We start from the raw sequence: 22,647 nt of genomic DNA on the forward strand, positions 1-22,647 counted from the left end.
GAGGTTTCTAGCATGACAATTAGGGTGTTTGGCCATCCCATCACCAGAGTAGGTCAGTTCGGGCTGTCTCTTGACCATTGAATTTGGCATTATTATGATCTCATCACCCATACTGATGCTGATTGATGGGCTCTGTCTTGGACAGTGATGCAGAATTCAGAAACTTGTACAGTACAGTAGATAAGAAAGCCAGATTTTGCCAACCTTAGGATAGGCAGGAACATCTCCTGATGACTAGGCTATGCTAACGGTCGCCTGACTCAGAGAGGTAACTGATTGTAGAATAGCAGGTGTCTGATGTCCTGCAGAGGAGCTATGGAAAGCTGAGACTTCTCATCAATTCAGAAACTGCAGGTATATCTTAAGCTTAGAGTCTGAGTGGGTTTAGGCAAGATTTTCTGTTTCTCAAAGGAAGTCATCCCTGCCTAAGGTGTTTAGAGAAACACTAGGGTCTGCAGCAAAATAAGGACACCAGAGAAAGGGCTTCATGTCCTTAACTTAAAGGAATGATACCATGTTCTTTCTAGTTTGTAGTCCCTTCATAGGTGTTTAGCAGGTCCACTGTAGATTGGACTTCAAATGTCACAAGTTCCATAGTGTTTATACCCATCAAAACTTACCTCCACCCGTGGTTTTAAATACTACTGATTATGTATACATACGTATACTGATTATGTAGACAAGCACAGCTACATGTATGTCCAGTAGCAAAACACTGCTCCAAGCCTCTGATAACACATATCCTCCTGCCTTATGCCTCTCTCAGTCACATGTTTTAAATGGCAACTTGATCTGGCCCCAAATAGAAGAATCATCTTTAATAAGCTTTTCTCCTCACTCTCCTCATCTATGGGTGAGTTCAGAAATATGAGTGCAAAACAGGCTTCAACTTCAACTGGTTTGTAGCGGTGGGGAACACCTGTCCTATCTAGGCCACCCACGTCGCATCCCAATGCTCCCACCCTTCCATGCTTTTGTCCCTCCAAGTCACTCCTCAGCAGCGTCCAGAAAAACCTTTCGAAGCACCAATCCCGCTTAGAATTGTTTAATGACACTCTATTCCTCTTACAATGACATTCAAAGTCCTTATGGTGGCCTGAAGGGAGCGGCACAGGCTCGGGCCCATTAAATGCAAGCACCGATCTCAGAAGAGATGATTTCCCTAACAGGCTTTGGCCCTCTAAAATTAACATGTCAAGTACTTACAGAGATCATGTTTATCAGAGCACCACTGCAGTGTGGAACACACACACACACACGCACGCACGCACGCACGCACACACGCACACGCACGCACACTCACGCACGCGCGCACACACACGCACACACACGCACGCACGCACGCACACACGCACGCACGCACGCTGACACACAGGATCAGTTAATAAGTAACTGGCTGATTCTCTCCACCCTTCTAGCTTTGTTTCATCACATTCTGCAAGCACAGACAGATACACTCAGTAAACAGTGAAGGACAGAGATGCACACATGTACATAGCTTTACCAACCTTTGTAAGACACTAATTAGGAGAATTTTCATTTTCTGATCTCTGAAACTAAAGGTCTGAGAATGACTCCTTCGTATCTGCAAAACATAAATCAGCGTATGTCTCAAGGTGTGACCAGGAGGGCAGGGTTATGCAAATGACCTTTCAGAGATCTCCCTGGGGTGGAGCAGTTTCTTTGGTCTACCCCTAGCTCCAGAGATTATGGAGCCCCAGACTCTAGTGACAGCTCTAGAACCCTTAAGTGAGTGATGGACAAGTGAAACAACAGAGCTACAATGTCCACCTCAAGTTTAAGCTTTGCATTCTGGGAGAACTTAGTTGCATGTTGGTGTCTGACTTGATACTAAGCTACAGAGAGAGAAATTATTAGAAGTAAAACTGAGACCATGGTCCAGTGGGCTCTGTGGTACCTAAGTTCATCACAGTGGGCTACCGATTAGAAAAAAGGGCTAGGCCAGCCCACCAGACTCTCGTCCCCAGCAGCACCTTGCATCTCAGCACTTGGATTATTACATCAAACCATTCACTGAGGCCAGCTGCCCCTGCTCCTGACCTTCCCTAAGTGAGTGGCCCTCTAAAGCAGGCACTCCTGTCTGAAGACAACACAGCCGGACTCCACTGGAGGCTTCCCCAGCTGTTGAATGTTCTCCACTGATCCAAAACTGCTGGTCGTCTCTGTCACAATCACACACAAATGGGGCATGTGCTATCTGTGTTGTGACTAAAAACTCAAAGAACTTTTGAAATCATTATCTACTTTTCTAGGGATGAGTTCTGTAGAGCATCAAGCTGACTATCAGCATTTGGCAAATGGAGGCATTCCAGACAGGCCCATGGAGAAGAAGATAGGCAGATCACAATGGAAGCGTGGAAAGGAGGGGCAAGGCCCAGATGGTGACCTTTCCTGTCAGACAGCAGTGCCTCTCATGGCAGCACCGGTATGTGCAACTGCAGCCCTCTAACTGGATTGTGGCCTTCCATTAACATCGAGGACCACTATCCCTAATGAGTGTCTTCGCAATGAGCAAACAGGAGGTAGCTTATCACCACACCTCTCATGTATAACCTGTCTGTCTATTAAATGGATATTATGGGGAAAAATTAATTCTATTCCTTGGTTATCACTGAGTGTGAGCACATTCAGTTCTTAGGGACATGATTATGCTAAGGGGCTGATCATTTCAATTGACTACTGACAGTAGATATCAGCCATTGGAGAAAATGTGTGTGTGTGTGTGTGTGTGTGTGTGTGTGTGTGTGTGTGTGTGTGTATTATATTTGTACAGCTCAGGTTGGATGAAAAAGTGGCCCCAACCTCTGCCTGCCACTGGTTAAACCAGGCAATTCCTTAAATTATGACATAAAATAGTAGAAGTAATATTTTCATAGCAGGGTCCATATATTGAGCACTTGCTGTGTACTAGCAAAGAACCTAAGTTCCTCAAACTCCAGAGCCACACTGGAACCTGACAACAGCCTTCTGGGTCAGCTCACAGCTTGCATGTGATGATGGAGGAAGATATTCACTTGCCTCTGAGACCACACCCTTTGTCATAATACTGTATGTTCTAGATTCACACTCAACAGAGAACAGAGCCCAGCCATCCTACCAGCCTGGGCATGTTGGTTAGTTTTTACCAATCTGACAAACTAAAGACACCCAAGAAGAGGAAGCGCAACCGAGGAAGTGCTTCCATTGGACTGGCATGAATGTGGAGCATTTTCTTTCTTGTTACTTGATGGAGGGCGGCCCAGGCCACTGTGGATGCTGCCACCCTGGGGCAGGTGGTTCTGGCTTATATAAAAAAGGTAGCTGAGCAAGCCATGGAAAGAAAACCAGTAAACAACTTTCCTCCATGGCCTGCCAGTGCTTCAGTTCCTGCCTTGAGCTCCTGCCCTGGCTTGTGATGGATCGTGATGTGGAAACACAAGCCAAATAAATCCTTTCCTACCCTAAGATGCTTCTGTTACCGCTTTATCACAGCAACAAAAAGTAAATTAGAACACTAACTTCAAGGTAGCCAAAAGGAAAGTGTCCATGTGTAAGAGTGAGGTCAAGACCTTCTTCAGGGTTTTTACTTCTATTAATTTGGAGACTTTGGGCATTGTGAGAAATGGTGTTTGTCTGTTAGGGAAAATGGCCTTGTCGTTACTTCTGTTTTCATAGCAGTAATCAGTAAATAGCCACTAAGGGTGATTTTAAAAAATAGTGTTCTTTTCTAATTTTCTTATGTTTCTGTTATGATAAAAGGCATGGTCAGTACCCCTATCCTTTATCAGAAGACTTGAGATGCATCGGGGTAGTGTGTCCTGAAATGTGCCACCTCTCTGGCACAGAAAGACTGATGCTCCCCATCCTACATGACAACAGAGATGCCCCTGGAGGTATTTAGTGGCCTGATAATTCATTTAGTCATGTGGTTTTCACACAATGCGGTTCATTTTTGGAAGACTGAAGAGTTGCATGTGGCTAGAGCTGGGGTTATCTATTTATAGTGTCAGAAGACAGATCGAGTAGTGGGGTGTGGTGTGGTAAAGGGAAGGTTTTGAAAGCCAGTGACAGTGGAAAGGGTACACAACCCTGACAAAGGCTGACCAGTTGGCTAGACAACAGACATTCATAGTCTAACCTGAAATAAAAAAGTAAGTATGGATGAAGACAACTGATGGGCACTTTGAGGAGAAGACTGTTGGCAGCAAGTCCAGCACTTCTGGACCACAGCTTTGGTGTGCAGGTGGGAGAATGGACCCGATGTTTGGCTGGGGCTCTGAGAACCAATGTGGCAATACGGGGAAATAAAGGAGAAAGCACTGGTAGCCACTGAGAGGGAACCCAGGAGGGGAGTGTGAGGTGCTCCCAGAATCCACCTGTTTAATCTTGCAGCCAGCATTGGGAGAGTGAGTCAGCACTGATGGCCTTTGTCTGGAAGGGTAGGGCCTACCTTTTGTGAGCTTCCTCTCATTGCTGACTGACTGCTGCCTTCTCATCACCCTCTGAGCCTGACGGGGGTAGAAGTTAAGTCCTTTCTGCTTAAGGCCATCCTTTCTTCTGGACCCCATCCTCTGTCCCTTCCATTCTCCTGGGAGCATGCTGCATAATTTTTTCTCTTTCATCAGACATTTCTATATTGACCTATTAGCGGCTCCTTCCCTCCAGCCTCCAGCCTTTCTTAAACTTCTCTACTCTTTAAACAGCCCATTCTAGTCCCGAACTCCTTAAACCACTATTGTCTCTCCTGTGCTCCCTCCCATCTGAAGTTCTCCTCAAGGAAGGGCTCTCTGCATGCTCTCCACAGTCATGTCTTGACTGACTACAGCCACCACTGCAGACAGAGCTCCAAGAAAAACACCAAGTCATGGATTTTTAACCTTGGGGAGTCTCTTTAGGTCCTTGTCCTGGACCTGACTACTTCCACTTCATTTTGGATCATGAGATCTCTCTGAAGCTTTTTTTTTTTTTTTAATCTGGACTCTGTGAAGTGATGCTGTCTCTGGTCATTGCTTCCCAGGATGCATCTGTGGCTCCATTTTGGCATACTCTCCAGAGCTGGGTCCCTGGGTCCTACTTCTTTTTCTCCCCTGCAGTTTTAACTATCACTTTCATGTCCATATGCTACAGATCAGAATTTCCTGCCGGACCTGTTCTTTGCAGCTCATGGCATTATGTCCAATGACTGCTGGACACTGTTGCTCAAGCGTCACACAGAAACTTTAAAATAAACACAATGAAAATAAGCATGCCCTTTATCTACACGATAGATTCTTCTTTAGAACCCCATGTATATTTTGTAATACAAACTATTTCATCAGTCATCTATAAACTTGAGGGAAATCCCCACTTTACCATCATTCACCACGTTGGCCTTTCTTAGGTACTTTTCAAGTCATTGTCTCTAGCCCACTCATCTATTACTGCCTACGTTGAGGCTCTTTGCCTGGATAACAGAAATACCTGACTACGTAATCTCCCACCTACAATCCCTGCTTTGATGAATTCCAACCCTGTCACAGCTCTCCCACCCCAACTCTGACCTCTCAGCCTCCTCTGCTTGGTGGTTTAAGCCCCGGTAACACACACCTGCTGACTCAGAATATACCACAGCATTTCCTGTCTTAAAGAGACATTCATGCCAAGCCCTCCTCTGACACCCCTTTCTCGCTAACTTCTGAGCACCTTGACTCTAAAACCTTAGCCAGGCACCTACTGCCTACTACTTCAGTCACTGTGTTACAGTGAGGTCCCTGCTTGTGTGTCTGTCTCCCTAGCATGAGTGTGAAACCCTTGGGGCAAACATCCTTTTTGCTGTTTCTTTGAGAATCTCCGAGGGTATGGACTGGTTTCTGGCATACTCTTTTAATTTTTATTTAATGAAATAAATGTGTGTAGTTCTCAAGCTGCTTTTTAAATTTATTATCTTTTGTAACACACATTTCTAGACCCAGTGGATTTGCCAGGTCATCGTTTGTATTTTCATATAATTCCTTTTGATTAGTTTTTAGGTAGCAGATGAATTTACACATTGGATTGTGCATATAAAAACATTAAGCTGAACTAAAGCCTGATGAAGACTTCTTTTGCGTGGTAGAACAATGGTCATCAAAAGTTATTTTGTTCAAACCAAGTTGTTATAACATCTGCAGCCTATTGCCAACACCATTTAACATTTTTTTCTTTAAGATAAATAGTGCTGCCTTCTGACCTAGAGAAAAAGAACCATCTAGCAACAAGAAAGCCCATGCTTTAAATGCTGCTGCTCAGGATTTTAGTCATGATTTTTTTCTATACAAGGACTTTTTCCCCTTAGGATAGGGAAAACCAAATTAGATTACTTAATACTTCCTTACTAAAGACAGAATAGTACCTGCATAGAATATCCACAAACTCACAGTTTTGTTTCCATGTCTATGTGGTTGCTCTGTAGAACGACTAGCCATGTTTTGGTAGATAGCAAACTTGGGATTCTGGTCTCAGCATCTTTCTTGTTAGCTGTATGATCGTGTAAGACAATATTGATTGTTTCCTTTGCTTCACCTTGCAAAAGCAGTAAAAATTAGTCCTTGTCAATTTCCAGAAAGAAAATAGTCTGGCCCTAAAAGAAATCATAGTGTGGCCTGGAGATTGTTTCCTGTAAAAGACACCTCATCTTAACAATGATGCTGGGATTCCTGGAACCCTGGTTTACACACAGCCACCCATGATGATCAGTCTAAATGCTGGAGTATCTTAAGGCTTACAGAACCCCTTTCATTTGTAAAAACAATAGCGAACACGTATGTAGCACTTACTATTTGCCACACGCTTTCCTAAACACTTTACAGGTGGACCTTCGTGAGAGCCTAAGGTCAGAGGCACAGGACAGGCTGGCACCTTCACCCAGCACTGCCTTTCTCACGCTCACTTCCGAAGACGGTGACTCCGTCAATAATCTCCACTGCAGATGGCCTGGCTCCATCTGGAAACCTGCTAATAACAGTCTTAGGATGTCAGAGAGGAGGGGAATCTGATGTGTCATTTGGTGTACCCAGGACTGAGAGGAGTTACACAGTGTCGAATGCCTGACTGGTGGTAGACTAGAAAACGGAGCATAGGCATTCTGATCTCAAATATTACCAAACCCTTTCCTTATGTGACGAGAGACTGCACTTAATTCATATCTATTTCATAACTACCATCAACATGCCAGAGACCATCTCAGACACTATAGAGACAGTTATGAACAGGAATGCCTATCCTTGTACAGTTATATGATTCAAGTCACAAAATAATTGGAGATTCATTGAGCACCAATTACACAGAGAGCTTCAAAGAAGGTCTGTGGAGGTAGTGATGGGTGAAGTCAGGGGAGGGAAGAGCTTTAGAAATGATCCTTATCTGAGAGGAGATACATAATATACAGAGGAAACCCACGGAAGGTTCAGAGGAAAGTGTAAAACAGCACACACTAATAATCCCAAGTCCAGATGAATGAATATCAAGGGGATGGCTAGAGATGGAGGGGGGTACTTTAGTTTTAATGCCCCCTCTAAAAATCATGGTGACATTTAACTGCCACTGTAGGAGTACTAGCAGGTATATCAGGGTTCTGTCCTCACGTGAGTATTTCTACAGAACAGACTGGCTTTGTTAGTGAGTAAATTCCATCTGGGTGTGTTAGGCCTGGCTCATACACATATACGTGCTCTGCTGTGATGTTAGGTCCCCTTATAGAGGCCCTCACCACAGTCTAGCACCATCTGCTTGGACTTTCTAGCCAAATACAGCTCTTCTCTTTATAAAGGGCCTACTCTGTGGTATTGTTACGGAAGCAACAATGGATGGACTAATATTGGGAATCAGAGTATAAGAGCCCTGAGTGTGTCAGCTGGGGACACAGCAGACATTTAAAGCACCTTCCATGGAATGTGGGAGACACAGTTAGAGGGATGGGATGCATTGCAAAAGTCTAGAACTGAGGGAAGAAAGTAAGTCACAGTGAGAGTTCAGCGTTGTTCACTAACTTAAAACACATGAGCAAATAGAACAACACTTTGGCAATGACGTACGCAGTTAACACACACACAAAGCACAAGGGAGTGAAGTCCCCAGTCCAGCCTTCAGCACTCCAACAAAGGGACACACAGAACAGAATGCCTGACTGTGTGTGTGTGGGGGGGGAGTGAATAGGAATAAATACAGCAAACGCCATCACTGACCCACACGTAGGAACTTAGATCACAGCCCTAAGATCAACAATGACAACATTATGGTCTGATGATGTCAACTTTCTTCTGTTAAATCCAAGGGAAAAATCTAGAGATGGCCAAGGATGAGCATGGTGGCCTTCTGTGAGATGATGGAAAACTGGGAAAGCCAATCTGGATGAGGACAGGAAGACAAGAGAGGGGATGAACCGGGAGAAGCTGCAGGACAGAGAGGGAGGGCACCCAGCTGGTGTGACAGGAGCCATCGCAGGGAGCACTCAGATGCCAGGCAGAGCTGCGGGGGTGACGTAGCAAACTGCTCAAGTGCTGTTCCTTAACAGGTGTCCACACCAAGCAACGAGAGAATGCGGTGATTCTGGCAGCACCTTCAGGAAGGAGGACCCCAGAGACACTCTGCTGTGTGTGGATGTGGTCCTGGTGTCCCCGCGGAGAGAAGGTGAAGTTGCCTTCTGTCCTGCTGTGGGATAGTAGGGAAGCACTCACAATGCCATTGCTATGTCTTGCACGTCCCAGTCTCAGAACTACAAGCTAAATAAACTGCCTTCCTTTCAAGTGACCCAGTCTAGAGTATTCAGTGATGGCAACAGAAATCAGATTAATGCAGGCATGCTCCCTGAGGAGGCTACAGCAATGCCATGGGGGACTGAGTCTCTCGATTCGTTGTACAGGGCGTTTTTGAAAGTTTGCTTTCGCATAGTGGTGGCTCCTGAAAGCAGTTAAGTGGGTCACTTGCTTAGCTTTCCTTGGTGGTAGATTAATTAGCCAGCTGTAACTCCCGGATCTCTATTTTTAAATAATGACTTGCATAAATCTCTGAAGACAAGAACTCACCACTGGTACACAGCACAATCCAACAGCTGCAAGTTATTATGCCCAGTGGAAATTAAATATCTTTTAGGGAAATCATGTAAGATCTCATGATAAATAGGAAATTAACCCCTGCCACCTCTGTGACCACATCCTAATAATCAGAGTCCCTGGGGTCCTGAAGTGATGGCAGAATCAACATACATTTTGAAGGGTATTCTTCTATGAGCACATGAAGAACAGAGTCTTTGTCCTTGGTTGGGAGAGAAGTTGGAAGCCCAACACTGATAATCATGCCCAGCAGGGTTCCCCTTCAGTTCTATAAACCCAAGGTCAGGAGGCATGCTCCAGGGACATCAACAAACCAACCATTTAATCATTTGAGGGCCTCAGACCCTCAAATCCATGCTTCTTCTGGTCAAGTACATTACATTCTGACATCCTCTTTTATTTACAAGTTCCTGTTCTCCGTTAACAGAGGTTTTAACTTTTCCTTTCCCTCCCCATTTTATGCTAGGTTTGGTCCCCGATAATTTCTAGGGGAGATGGAGCCCTGGGTTTGGAGGCGGACTGTCCACATAGCAAAGGGGATGCCAGGGCTGGAACAAGCAGCTCTGACAAAGCTTTGTTGGGACAGGCCCTTTGGTCTGAAGCATTACTCGACATCTAGGCGCCATCTGTAAATGCGTACTTAACACAACAGTGGCCAATCTTCTGTCATGGCCTCTGCTTGAAGGCCATGATTTGTTTGGTTGGTTACTTTCAATGCCGGACAGTGTTGGAGGAAGCCCTTCCCTAATAGTGAAAACAGAATGCTCAAGCTTCCTGTTGTTTTGGAGACTTCTGAACAAACCTCTGATTTCCTGCTTCAGTGCTAAAATATCCCAACCCATGAGAGGAAGAGGGGGCAGTGCGTTAACATCAGCAGTGGAGTTGGGATCAGATACTGTTTTAGCTGCCATTCTTGTGACCAAGTACTTAATAAGAAGCAACTCAGAGGAGGAAGGGGGGTTGGAAATAGGTTAGTCATTGCAGCCCTATCTATAATCCTAGCACTTAGGTCAGTGAGGCAGGAGGATTAGAAGTTGAGGGTCATCTTCGGCTATATAGCGAGTTATATAGCTGCCTACATAAGACCTATTGCAGAGCTAAGCGAAGCAGTGGAAGGGCACACACAGGCTCACAGTTTAAGAAGGGACAAAGTCTGCCATGACATGGAAGGCACGGTGGCAGCATGTGCCATGGCTGACAACACTGTGTCAACAGGCAGGAAGGGCCAAGACGACAAGAACTGGCACCCGGGACAAACTCTCAAGGCCCACCCCCAGGGGCCCACTTCTTCAGCGAGGCTCCACCTCTCAACGGTCCCATGACATTCCAACAGCTCTGGCATTGGGAGACCATGTGTTCAGACACACGAGCCTACGGCAGACATTTCATATTCAAACCACAGCAACGTGAGGAAGATCTGTGAATGGAATCAGAGGCGATGTCCACACAGGCCCTGATGGCAGACGCCTGCCCATCACTCCAGCTTTCACTGAGGACCAGGGATTCGCTGCTCTCTTACTGGCTCTCCATCTTGATAATGATATCCCTTAACATGCCCTGGGATGACTCTGCTGTCCCCGGGGAGAGCTGCCAACCCCAATGCTGCCAGGCTGCTCAGCAGCTCAGCTTTACTCTTCCTCAGCTGTCTGCAGCTGGTGCCCCCACCTTGACCTTTGACCTCCTGTGTTAGGAAGTTAGCGTGGTTCCGACCTCTAGTTACTCCCCCCCACTGCTGAGTTGAGTCTACGTTATCAATTTTGTGAACTTCAGTCTTGGACATAAAGGTCATTATGGTGGTCTGCACCTGAATCCCATTGTAATGAGGCAGATCACATTCTCTTACAGTCAATGAGGGGGAAAAAAGCACACACAATGGAAATCACTCCTAAAGTGACCTTGCTAGAACTCTACATCTGGCTGGCACAGGCTATTTTTGGATGGCCAGAAGCTCGTGTGGAAGCTTTGCTGTAGCACCGCCCTGCCCAAACCATGTCCGCTAACATGCTGCTGTGGAGCATATGGCTCCCGCCATCAGCCGTGTGCAGAGGTGACAGATTCCCAGGGCAGCACCAATGATGTTTACGGGTTCACTGCCACCCTGCTCTGGGCAGCTTCTAAACTTGACAGAACAATAAAATGTCACCCACATTTGCATTCAAAAATAATTCCGTGTTTACATGTGCTAATAAAAAGGAAAGCTTGCCTTCTGAGGAAGGAGCAAGTTCCTTAATTAATTTTCCAAGAGGCTCGAGTGGGAGACACGTTCTGCATATATTGCATCCCACAAAGACACAGTGGCCTGGCAGTACTGCCCACCTAGAGCAGGTGACCACTCTAGGGCTGGTGATTCTAGTACCTCCAAAGACACAGGATGGTCTGGCAGCCCTGCCCACCTCCACCCTGGGGCAGGTGCCCACTCCAGGGCTGGCGAATCAATCAGAACACTCTTTTCCCAACAATGGCCTTATATTTTTTTCTCATCATCTGAAGAAATATTCAATAAACCGGTAAATGAAATAACTACATACATGGCCAGAATGGCACCATGTGACTTTTCTTCCCTTTTCATTAATATCTACCCCCCCCCTTCTGTCTCTCAAGCCTTGTCTTTCAAGTAGAATTTATATTTGAGTGGTCATGAAGTAGGATATGCATTTCCAACTCTGCAAATCACTGACAATGATGCCATGAGTAACACTATTACAGTCATCTAACCTCTGTAGGCCTCAATTCCCTCATCCAGAAAATGGGTTAATTATTGGTATTGGTATTAATAATTGAGTATTGGTATTGATAAGGATTCAAGCAGCAAGAGACAGAAACCCACTGCAAATTATTTTAAGAGAAACAAAAGGAATCTGCTTATTGGCCCTCCTGGCTGAAAGGGATGCAGGGCTATGTGCACAGATCAAAGCATGGGTCCAGGGCCTCAAATGCCTGGATCAAATTAATGACCTCAGAGCCCATTCCTTCCTCCATCTTTCATCTCAGCTAGGCATCATTCCTTTTGGCTACCACTGTACTTTCTTGACTCAGCAAAAATCTTGATCTCTGCCAGCTCCAACCCCACATTCTTCTAGTGTTTGGAAACCAGAGGGAAGGGTGTTTTAGTCTTTCCTTTCCAATCCATGTTCAGTGTTTTAGGAGACTTCATGGTCTGGTGGTTCACATAGTTACCTTAGGATGAGATATTATACTGTGAGTGGCCAGGTATGAGGAGGTTGTGTCCACCCCTGCACAGGAGGCTCAAAAGAGATGCTAAAAGAAGAGAGATATTCCTAGGAGACCCAATGTCAGAAGTTATACACGTCAAGTCTCACCAGCATGATTGTCTAAACATGAGCTGAACAAGGATGACACCAATAGATGCCAATGTGGATGGGGAAAAGCCCAGACATCCTCCACCCTATAACTACAGATACCTAAAGAATGCTGAGAGTGGGAGAAATAGTCTTCTCCAGGGAAGAGCACACCGATCGGTTATCCAATACTCAATGCTCGGCCCTAGGTAACATTATACAAACTGAGCAGGTTGCACTTTTGTATCTGTGTGTGTGTGTGTGTGTGTGTGTGTGTGATAATAATTAATGAAAAAGGAGGCCATGAATGTGAAAGAGATCAAAGATGGATATATAGGATAGACAGGTGTCCCACTGTCTCCAGTTCTCAAAGAAGTGACCTGACCCTGCCCAGTGTCATATCACCAGTGGGGGGCCAGAGTGTAGAACCTGGGAGCCTGAGCTAGACTTCACGTTCTGATCCCAGGCATGAATTCCTCCCATCATCCTCTACCAGAAGAGTGAGAAACTCATATTTTGACTGTGGATCTTTTCTTAGATACACTGAAAATTCCCCAAGATTAGTAATTGTGTCTGTCTTACTCACACTGGTATAAATAGGCGACATGAGAGCCTGCATGGCCAGTCAGGGAAGAGTGGAGATGATTAGGATCAGGCTAGACTTTCACTTAAGTGTCTGAACATCATTCAAATAACAGTGCTGCTAGAGGAATATGCACATCCATTTCCTGAAATATGTGAAAGATGCATAATGTTCAGGTGCCTAATAACTCGGCTGCTAGGTAATCACTCCTGACACCCAGGCAGCACTTCCCTCTCTAAAACATTTCAGAATATGTTAGTTCATTAATTCCTACCATGTCCATGTTAGAAGCAGAAGGGGCCTGCCCCTGCCTCTGATCAAAATACTTAGTGGAAAAAAGAAGGGAGATAAAGAACTGCATAACCGAGTAAGGGGAGACCAGCAGCCAAAAATCACAGTGAGCTGGAGGTGGTGAGTCTGAGAGAAACGGCCCCCAAGTCTGTGGGAGCTTGCCCTTGAAGCAAACTTCAATACGCAAGAGTTGTATGATATGAATTATTCACTTCCGCTTGGTTAAACTGTAAGAAAGCAGCAATCATACAGCATCTTCAACATCAAATGTCCGTTCTCCAATCACTTGGTCCTCCCTAAGGTCATGTCCGCTGATTAAGAAATGCTCAGAGTTATGCATCTTAATGATACTTGCATGCTTACATTCCAACTCCTGTTTTCTATCTCAGGTTAAATTCATAGCATTAGTATTCAGCATAGCTATCATGTCTAGTTACAGATGCTTTATGTTTCCTTGTCATTTGAAGGCATTACCACTCATCAAATGACATAAAAACTGGACCTTAGATTGACATGCAGGGCACATGTCTGCTTAGTAAAGAATCATCTTTTGCTCACACCAGCCCTTGTTGCTTACTCAGGAACTGGAGAATAAAGAGGAAGCCATGCAGGACACCAGTGATAAGATGAGGAAGACCTTGGTTCAAACTAGTTGACATTCCTCCTCACCTGAGAGGAGCTCAGTCTCTCCTAGTCTGTTTCCACTGGGGTCAGAGGCTGTCGAACCTACCTCAGTAAGTTTTATGAGATTAACTAATAACCACAGGCTCAGGGCAACTCGAGACGTACAGTAAATGCTCAGAAAGTAAACGTTATTAACTGTCTCTAGGCTTCTTTGATATTCTCACTTTCAATTCTAAGGTATAATATTGAAACTACCTTAAAATGATAAACCCTCGGATTCTAGATGATTGCCTGTGAAAAAGGAATACACTGTGGTCTATGTTAACACACAATGATTGTTCTCCAGCCAGTGTAGAGTCAGAAATGCTCTCAACCACACAAGAGGTCAGGTGCTTGTCAGGGGTCAGTGGAATGATACACAGCATGTGTCATCCTGGGCAAGGTCAGGGTGGGGCAGCTGCTCTGTCTACGAAGAGTCTACATAGTATTTATTTTTTTGCTTGTGCTTTCTCACTTTTCTTGGGGTGGTATGCTGCTTCCTTTAGATGCCTCGGAAATCCTAGCAACTAAATAATCAGCTTAGTCACTCATGAGTGCTGCCTGCGCACATGTAAGGCTCTTGAGGTTGCTGGTGTTAGTCTTGGCCCATTTCCATATATATACTATTAAGCAGGAAGAGTGATTTTTTTTTTGTTTTTAGTGTCTTTCCCTCTCATCAACCATCTAAAAAGATGGTCTGTGATAACAGAGACTGGACAATGTCTATGACTGCCTATCAGTGGTGGACACTGTAAGGATGTTAGGAGCTGATGGGCTCCTACTAAGTTATCTGGTTAATTGGTCATGCTTTAAAATGTATTTTGTTTGTCTGTGTGTTTGTTAGAATTAGTCACAAAAATGGAAAACATAGACAGCAACACTGAGTTCCCAGTGTTCAGGAGGAATGAGCTCTGACTTCACAGACACAATTACAACTGCCAGGAGAGAACATTTCTCCAAAACTATTTAATCTCAGAAATGGGCAATAAGCTTGTCAGCCTCTTGGGCATTTCAACCTTGATGCAATACAGCAAATCTTCTCGGGACCAGACACCATTAGATCCTTCAAGTGTCCATTCCCTCACAATAAAAGTATTTTAAGGCTCTGAGCATAAAGCAAGCATTGTGTGTGCAATGTATGCTTCTCTTTGTCACCAATGCAAAACTGGGGATGTGCGGAGGGGAAGAGCCTGAGATAAGGAGATCCATCTCGAATGCACTTCAGATGCTATTTCTAAGCTGAGCACTTGTCTTCCAGAACATCCAGTAAATTCTCAAGAGCATGAGCTGTGCAGTTGCGTTGCATCTTCCTCTCTGCCCAGTCTCTTGTTCTATGAATTCATGCCCATGAGAAGTATTAAGAGTGGAATCAGAGGTCAGAAAATTTGCTGAAACTAGCCTTTCCCTTCTTTTCTTTCTTTCCTTCCCTTTTCCTTCTATTATGTCTATTAATGAGAACAACCTCATAAACAATAAAGTTTAATTAGGAATTAAAGTGTCTGCACCAATTAAATATGAAGGAAGTATTAAAAAACACAGCAGGGAGGATAATATTTCAAAGCATTTAAATTGCAAATGATGGCATTGATGGAACTTTCAAAGGAGATGTTGTATTTGGGAATCAAAAGAAAGAGCTATAAAGTGAAGTATTGACTCCATGGCATTTATAGACAAATAAATATTTAGGATGGATCAATTTGCAGCCATGAACAGATGCTTCAGGAAATATAAAAGCTAATGAGAGCTGTCCTTAATTTCTACCTCACTGAGTCCAGGAGAAAAAAAATAAAAGCCAACTTAAAGGATCCTGGAGTAATGACATGACTCATTAGTGTTCAGGCCACTTCAAATTAAAGGACTCATCTTCAGTCACTGAGAGAAGAAAATTATTAATGAGCCTCATGCATGAATATTTGGGGAGATGTGCAGCTCATTTTTTAAAACATAAAACTATCTGAAGCTCTAGCCATAGAGGTTCGATGCATTTTTGGACCAGAATCTAAAGAACATTCACTCCACTTTGGTTGTGTGATCACTGCTTGATGAACAGAGCTGCATGATCCCCATCCACTGATGTAGCAGAGCCATGAACCACGTGGTGAGCATTAGCGGAGGGAGAAAAGGCAACTGCCCCTTCAGAGAGTGGGGAGAAGAGACTGTCCCTTTAGAGAGGCAGGCGCTGGGAGGGGCAGGGGGGTCTCTGTTCCACCCAGGGAGTGGAAACATGGGGATGGCTATTCAGAAGCCAACTCAAAGGCAAGAACAGTCACGATCTTCAGTCGCTTGGAAGCATATTCTGGGACTCTGCTTGCTCCATCAACCACCTTCACAACTGGGATGACCAGAGAAATGAGTTCAAATGAAGCTTTGATGATAAAAGTTTAGTGTTTGGTGGAACTGTGCTGAATGAATTATCTTTGTCCTTTCAAACAAGTTAGATAAATAACTCAATTGAAAAATGTGAAGAAGTGAAAGAACCAAAGAAAAGTCTAGAATGTGAGGATTAAAAGGGCTGGGAAGTTTGTAGATAATGGTGGTACTTTGAGTTAATTGTCTATTTTTGAAACAGAGTCTTACTCTGGATAGCTCAGGATGGCCTCGAATTTACTATGTAACCCAGGCTTGCCTAGAACTTGTGTTAATCCTCCTGCTTCAACCCCCCAAGAGCTGGGATTGCACACGAGCCTCCATATCTGGCAGTAGTGATGTTCTTGGAACAGCTATGAAAAAGATATCACATTGAGATTCTCCCTCATGGTTAGAATGCTGCCAAAGCAATGGTCATTTGCTCTTCGGTTCCTGGGATGACACCGAGCCAGAATTCACTTCTAAATTAGGAAGAGAGGTGCAGAGGCTGACCACCTGGAACCGCTCTTTCGCAGCTAGGAACAATGGCAATTTAGTTCCTCATACATCATCTCTCTTCTGGTTCTCTGCTTGAAGTGCAGACCAGAAGCAGAGCATTCTCTCTTAACATCCTTTGCCTTGCCAGGATGGTCCCCTGACCTTGCTTTATTTATTTACTTTGCAAATTTAACCTCAAAGCCAGTGTCCATAGAGGCCTCTGCATCAAGTTGCTGGTCTGTGCATCTCAAGTTTGCCTTCCTCCTGTTTTGGTCAATTAGCATTTTAGAGGGTTAACTTTTCCTGAAACTAGAATAGATTGTAACTTAAATGGCTATTTCTTTTCTTTTCGGCATCTTGTTTATGACTAAAACTGCGCTGATAGTTCCATAATGAGAGCAGATTATGTCAAAATGGGAACATATTTTTGAAGGGTAAGGCTTCTATGTGGTTGGTACATGTGGTCAGAAGGTTTCTCTGGTCCTGCCAGGCCCCCCAGCAGTCCCGTGGCCCACTTATAAAATAATCACTCAGAAGCTTATATTAATTATAACTTGGCCATTAGCTCAGGCTTATTACTGACTAGCTCTTACACTTAAATTAACCCATAATTCTTATCTATGTTTATCCATGTGGCTTGGTACCTTTTCTCAGTTCTGCCTTCACATCTTGCTTCCTCTGTGTCTGGCTGGTGACTCCTGACTCAGCCCTTCCTCTTCCCAGAATTCTGCTCGTCTGCTCACCCCACCTATACTTCCTGCCTGGCTACTGGCCAATCAGCATTTTATTTATCAATCAATCACAGCAACACATATTCACAGCGTACAAAAAGAAAGACATCCCACAGCAGATACATTTTATTTCAATTTCTCTTTTCAGTGGATGATTTTTTTCTTTTCTATGGTGGGAAACAAAGGAGGGCACAGATACCCATGAATGTCTCCTGAACAACTACAAAGTCTGCAGGGGCCCCATGAGTAAAGTATTTCATCTTTAAAAAAATTTCCTTTGGGAATTCCAGAAGTAAGAGAAAAACAATATTTTTATTATTGTTTAAGTTTTGTTAGAGGCACAGAATATACCAGGTTGTTGACTATGATATTAACATAATTTATTTCATAACTATGTAATAAGTAAATGGTGTGCGATTACCCATGCTAAGCATGAACATGAATGAAACATCTTTAACCTGAAGAAATGCACAATGTGATAGTGGGAACGGATATAATCAGACACCATAATATAAGGCAAAGAGGCCCAAGTGCCAGTTTAGAACAGTTTACTGAAGGCACATACACCTGTCTCCCCTCTCACATTACTACTGATATAACCTAACAAACTATTAAAACACACACACAGAGAGAGAGAGAGAGAGAGAGAGAGAGAGAGAGAGAGAGAGAGAGAGAGAGAGAGAGAGAGAATGCACATATGAGCACACAACATGGGGACTTCTCATCCTAACATCAGCAGAAACTTGGGGAAGACTCACAGGATGAGAACGGATTGGCAGGTCTGTTTGTTCCATGAAGATCAAAGTGGTTTTCAACAGGCCAATTTACCTGCTGAGAAGAATTTTAAAAAGAAAAGACAAGGAGGTCAACTGTTTTGAGGACCACAATGAGAAGACAAAGAAATAAGGGTGTGAACCTTACATGCTGGGAAGATCTTGAATAAAAACTTAATGATCTTCAGGGGCATTTCCTGTCTTTGGTCTGTGGCCTCAGGCTGATACTTGGCAGGAGCAGGCAGGGAAATCAGCCATCCCTACAAACTACTGGAGGGAGAAGAGATACTTTGGTACCTCAATGTAAGAGTCACAAAATCCAATCCCTGAGAGGAACGAGGATATCTCTGATTCACCCCTGGATGTATTTACCACATTCTAAAGGTGCCCATGGAGAACAGACGATGTGAGCACTGAACTATGGGAAGAGTAAACATTTGCAATTGTAAAAGTTTTGTCTGTCTGTCTGTCTATCTTCCCAGACAGGGATTTTCTGTCTAACAGCCCCTGGCTGTCCTGGAACTCACTCTGACCAGGCTGGCCTTGAACTCCACCTGCCTCTGCCTCCTGAGTGCTGGGATTAAAGGTGTGCACCACCACCTCCTGGCCAATGCTTGCACTTTTTTAGGCCTAAGAAAACAAAGCTTCTTTGTGAATGTTAGTGAGGAAGTCAAGTAGTGCAGGGATCTGAGCTGCAAAACCAGAACAAGGAGGAGCCATAGCCAAAATTTCCGTGTAGTCAAAATCAGCTTGCTCCTGCTTGAATTAAGCCCTTTACCCTATCTGTGCAGCAGAGAAAAGGGTATTCCTTGGCCAGTGAGAGGCTGCAGCAGGTGGAGCCTTTTCAATACTGTAGTCACTCTACACCTACGAAAATCATTTTGGGCACAGGAAGAGAGAAGACTGTATGCTGGAAAACCAAGAGGAATGCATGGGAATAGAAAGAGATTCCCGGTGATACTGACACTGAGATGCGGACCATAAGACACCTGCTTACTACAGACAAAGGAGGAACAGGAGAGACCAGAATGAAATGTGGATAGTCTTATCAGACAATGAAAATCAGAATCAGTTATTATCTAATTTATGTATCTGCCTTTCTCTCTAGTTGAACAGACACTTGAAGTTTGGATGGTTTTGTTTAACAATAGAGTTTCATATTTCAAGTCAGGCAGTTGGGAAAAAAATATGTATAGAGGGTTATGTTAGATTCTGTGAGAATATTCTAAAACACATGAGGACCAATGAAACAAATTCCAGTCCTTACTGTCTGTGGTTTCAGATGTTTCATTAGGTATCAGACATTGATCATACACTGACACACATTTGATGGGCATGGAGTCAGAGCAAGAGATGAGTATTTTCTAATTACATGCTTACAACATTAAAAAGGCATCACATAGTAACTGAGCAGAGAAAACAGGTGAAACTACACTAGTATCAGCAAAAATGTCCATGAGGTAAAACATTGCTAGGAATATCAGTGACTAATACCAGAATACCACGGAGTAGGCCAACTCTCAAGCACACAATCAAATGAAACTTAGCAGGGCTCTGGAGTTATTAAATCATGAAAATAAAAATAAAGGACTTTTGTCAGCACACACACACACACACACACACACACACACACACACACACGCACAGCCACAACTAATAAGATCAGAAATAGTAGCAAAGGCTAGACATATGGTGTAGTGTGGGTTATTGGATATGTAAACTTTATTATTGCCTGTGTGTATCATGTGTGAGCGATGGTATGTTTGTATATTGTGCCAACCTCTGCTCTTAGAGGGACTGACTCAAATATATAATTCCAGAATTATGCTGTAAAATATGGCTTTTTAAAGTTGGAATTCTTGGAAGTTCTATGGTGATATTTTATTTGTATTAAAATGTTATTTGTATGTTAATAAAGTTGCCCGGGGGTCAGAGCTATTAGCAAGCCATAGGAAAGCAGGGCAGTGGTGGCGTACACTTGTAATCCCAGCACTTGGTAGGCAGAGCTAGGTAAGTCTCTGTGTGTTCAGGGATACAGCCATTATTGGACACACATGCCTTTAATCTCAATACCAAGCAAGGAAAACCTGGAGGCCTATACAGACAGGCCGTGACGAGGCGGTCATGTGGTTGGGTTTACAACCAATGAGAAGGCAGAACAGGAACACTATATAAAGACATTAACACAGGGGTAGTGAGTTCAGAGAGGTAGGACCACTGCAGGAGGAAGGGTAAGGTTTTAGCTCTTAGCTCTGACCTCTTGGCTTTCTTCTTTGCATTGGTTCTATGTTTCTTATTTAATAAGAAGGTTGGTTACATCTACATTTGGTGCCCAACGTGACAAGAATCCATTAAAAACTGCTTGGCTTGGCTTGGTGGCAGGTCCGGTTTCCGGCCTGGGCGGCCCGGCTGCCTAGCTCAGGCCCAGGCCTGACTGACCCGCAGCTGGAGCTACTTGCAACTGCTACAAACAACTCAGGTCTGCCCTGCCGAATAGGGCCCCTGCCTATAAAGCAAGGCTTGACTCAGCTCAAGCGGCGCTTTCTCTTTCTCTCTCTCTCTCTCTCTCTCTCTCTCTCTCTCTCTCTCTTTCTCTCTCTCTTTGGATTCATACCTCGAACACCAGGTGGCTGTTTTGAAATTCCCTGGGATTCTACTGTTCTACCCAGACTTGGTAAGTCAATTAACATATCTATTTAAAAGAGAATTTTTTTTTCTACATTAAAAAAAAATGGGCTTTATGTGTACATTGGAAGAAAATTGGACTTTGTTTGAAATTTTAGGCACTGACAATGGAACAACTATATGAAAAGGTTAATATTGATCGAATTATTCAGTTTATTACTTTTCTTATCCTCATTTTACTATTTAAAAAGATAGTCAATTTAAGTGCCAGGATAACAGTCTTAGAAAAACCTATTAAACTGGTAAAAATGAATTATAGAGAAATTCAAACTCAGAAGAAATAAACAGTGAAGTTGTTTCAAAATTGGATCATAAGGTTACAGAAAGAAAGCCAGTTTTCACACAATCACCCTTAATTTATCCGGTAGCGGTACAGCAGCTACCTGATGAAGAGAATGAACAAAATACTTGGGCTCCAGTTAAAATGTTAGACTTACGAAGATTTAAGGAGGCAATAGCATCTTATGGCATGCACTCCCCATATGTAAAGCAAATGTTAAACAACTGGTCAACTTGTAATAGGATTATACCAAAGGACTGGCGGGAATTGGCACAGGCTGTTCTTGAACCCGGACAACATCTCCAGTGGAAAATGTGGTTCAATAATGAGGCTAAAAATATAGAAAAACAATGGAGGGATAGCGGAATACAAGTCTGTCAGGATCAGCTTATTGGAGAAGGCCAATATGCTTCAGTAGAAACACAATGTTTATATGATGTCCAAACCCTAGTTCTATGTCGAACAGCAGCTTTGAATGCATGGGACAGTGTTGAAGAACCAGGAAAAAAAACTGCGTCATTTACAATGGTTATACAGGGCCCAAAAGAATCTTTCACAGATTTCTTACAAAGATTGACTTCAGCAGTACAGAAAATGGTCCCGAATTCAGAGGCTAGTCAGATAATAATTGAATCTTTGGCCTTTGAGAATGCAAATGCAGCATGCAAAAGAATAATCAGGCCGTTAAAGGCAAGATCTGCACCTTTGGAATATTGGATTAAAGATACAGTTAATGTTGAGGCTTATGACCATGATGATATGTGGGTAGGAAAAGCAATTTCAAAAGGTTTGAGCAATGTTAGATGTTTTGGATGTGGAAAGCAAGGACATTTGAAAAGGGATTGTAAACAGCTCATTCCTAGAAATAATGTTTCTTCAAGGAACACTGGCAACAGAATGCCCCTTCCTTCTGGAGTATGCAGAAGGTGTGGTAAGGGAAAACACTGGACCAACGAATGTAGATCAACAAGGGACAGACAGGGTAATCCTCTGCCTCGAGCTTCGGGAAATTCCCAGAGGGGCCTCAGGCAGGCCCCCACAGTAAATCCAGTTCAAACCTTTCCTGCAGTTGTAGAGGAAACCCCTACTCAAAGCAACTAAATAACCAAATGTCTATAAGAATAAATCATGTTAGTCGAGATGATGAAACAGAGAAAATAGGGAATTCAGGAAAAAACATAAAGAAAATTTTTTGGCAAACTTCTATTAATGAACAAAGACCAAAACTAACAATAAAAATAAATGGTGTTTTGTTGTCTGGTCTGGTAGACACAGGCGCTGACATTACCATACTTGCACCAGAATTTTGGCATCCAACTTGGCCTCTTCAGGAGGTAAACGTTCAACTGTTAGGAATTGGGACATTATCTCGAGTGAAACAAAGTGCAAGATGGCTTGAATGTATAGGTCCAGAAGGACAGAAAGGAAAA

At 43.6% G+C, this 22,647-nt stretch overlaps 1 protein-coding gene across 2 annotated transcripts in view; it reads right to left on the bottom strand.

The window, feature by feature from the left end:
• The window catches only part of St6galnac3 (ST6 N-acetylgalactosaminide alpha-2,6-sialyltransferase 3), a 529,184-nt gene that overhangs the window by 101,851 nt on the left and 404,686 nt on the right, over window positions 1-22,647 (bottom strand). The gene's annotated exons all lie outside the window — the stretch shown is intronic.

This window comes from Peromyscus eremicus, chromosome 6 (genome assembly GCF_949786415.1).
Source record: "Peromyscus eremicus chromosome 6, PerEre_H2_v1, whole genome shotgun sequence".
Lineage (NCBI taxonomy): Eukaryota > Metazoa > Chordata > Mammalia > Rodentia > Cricetidae > Peromyscus > Peromyscus eremicus.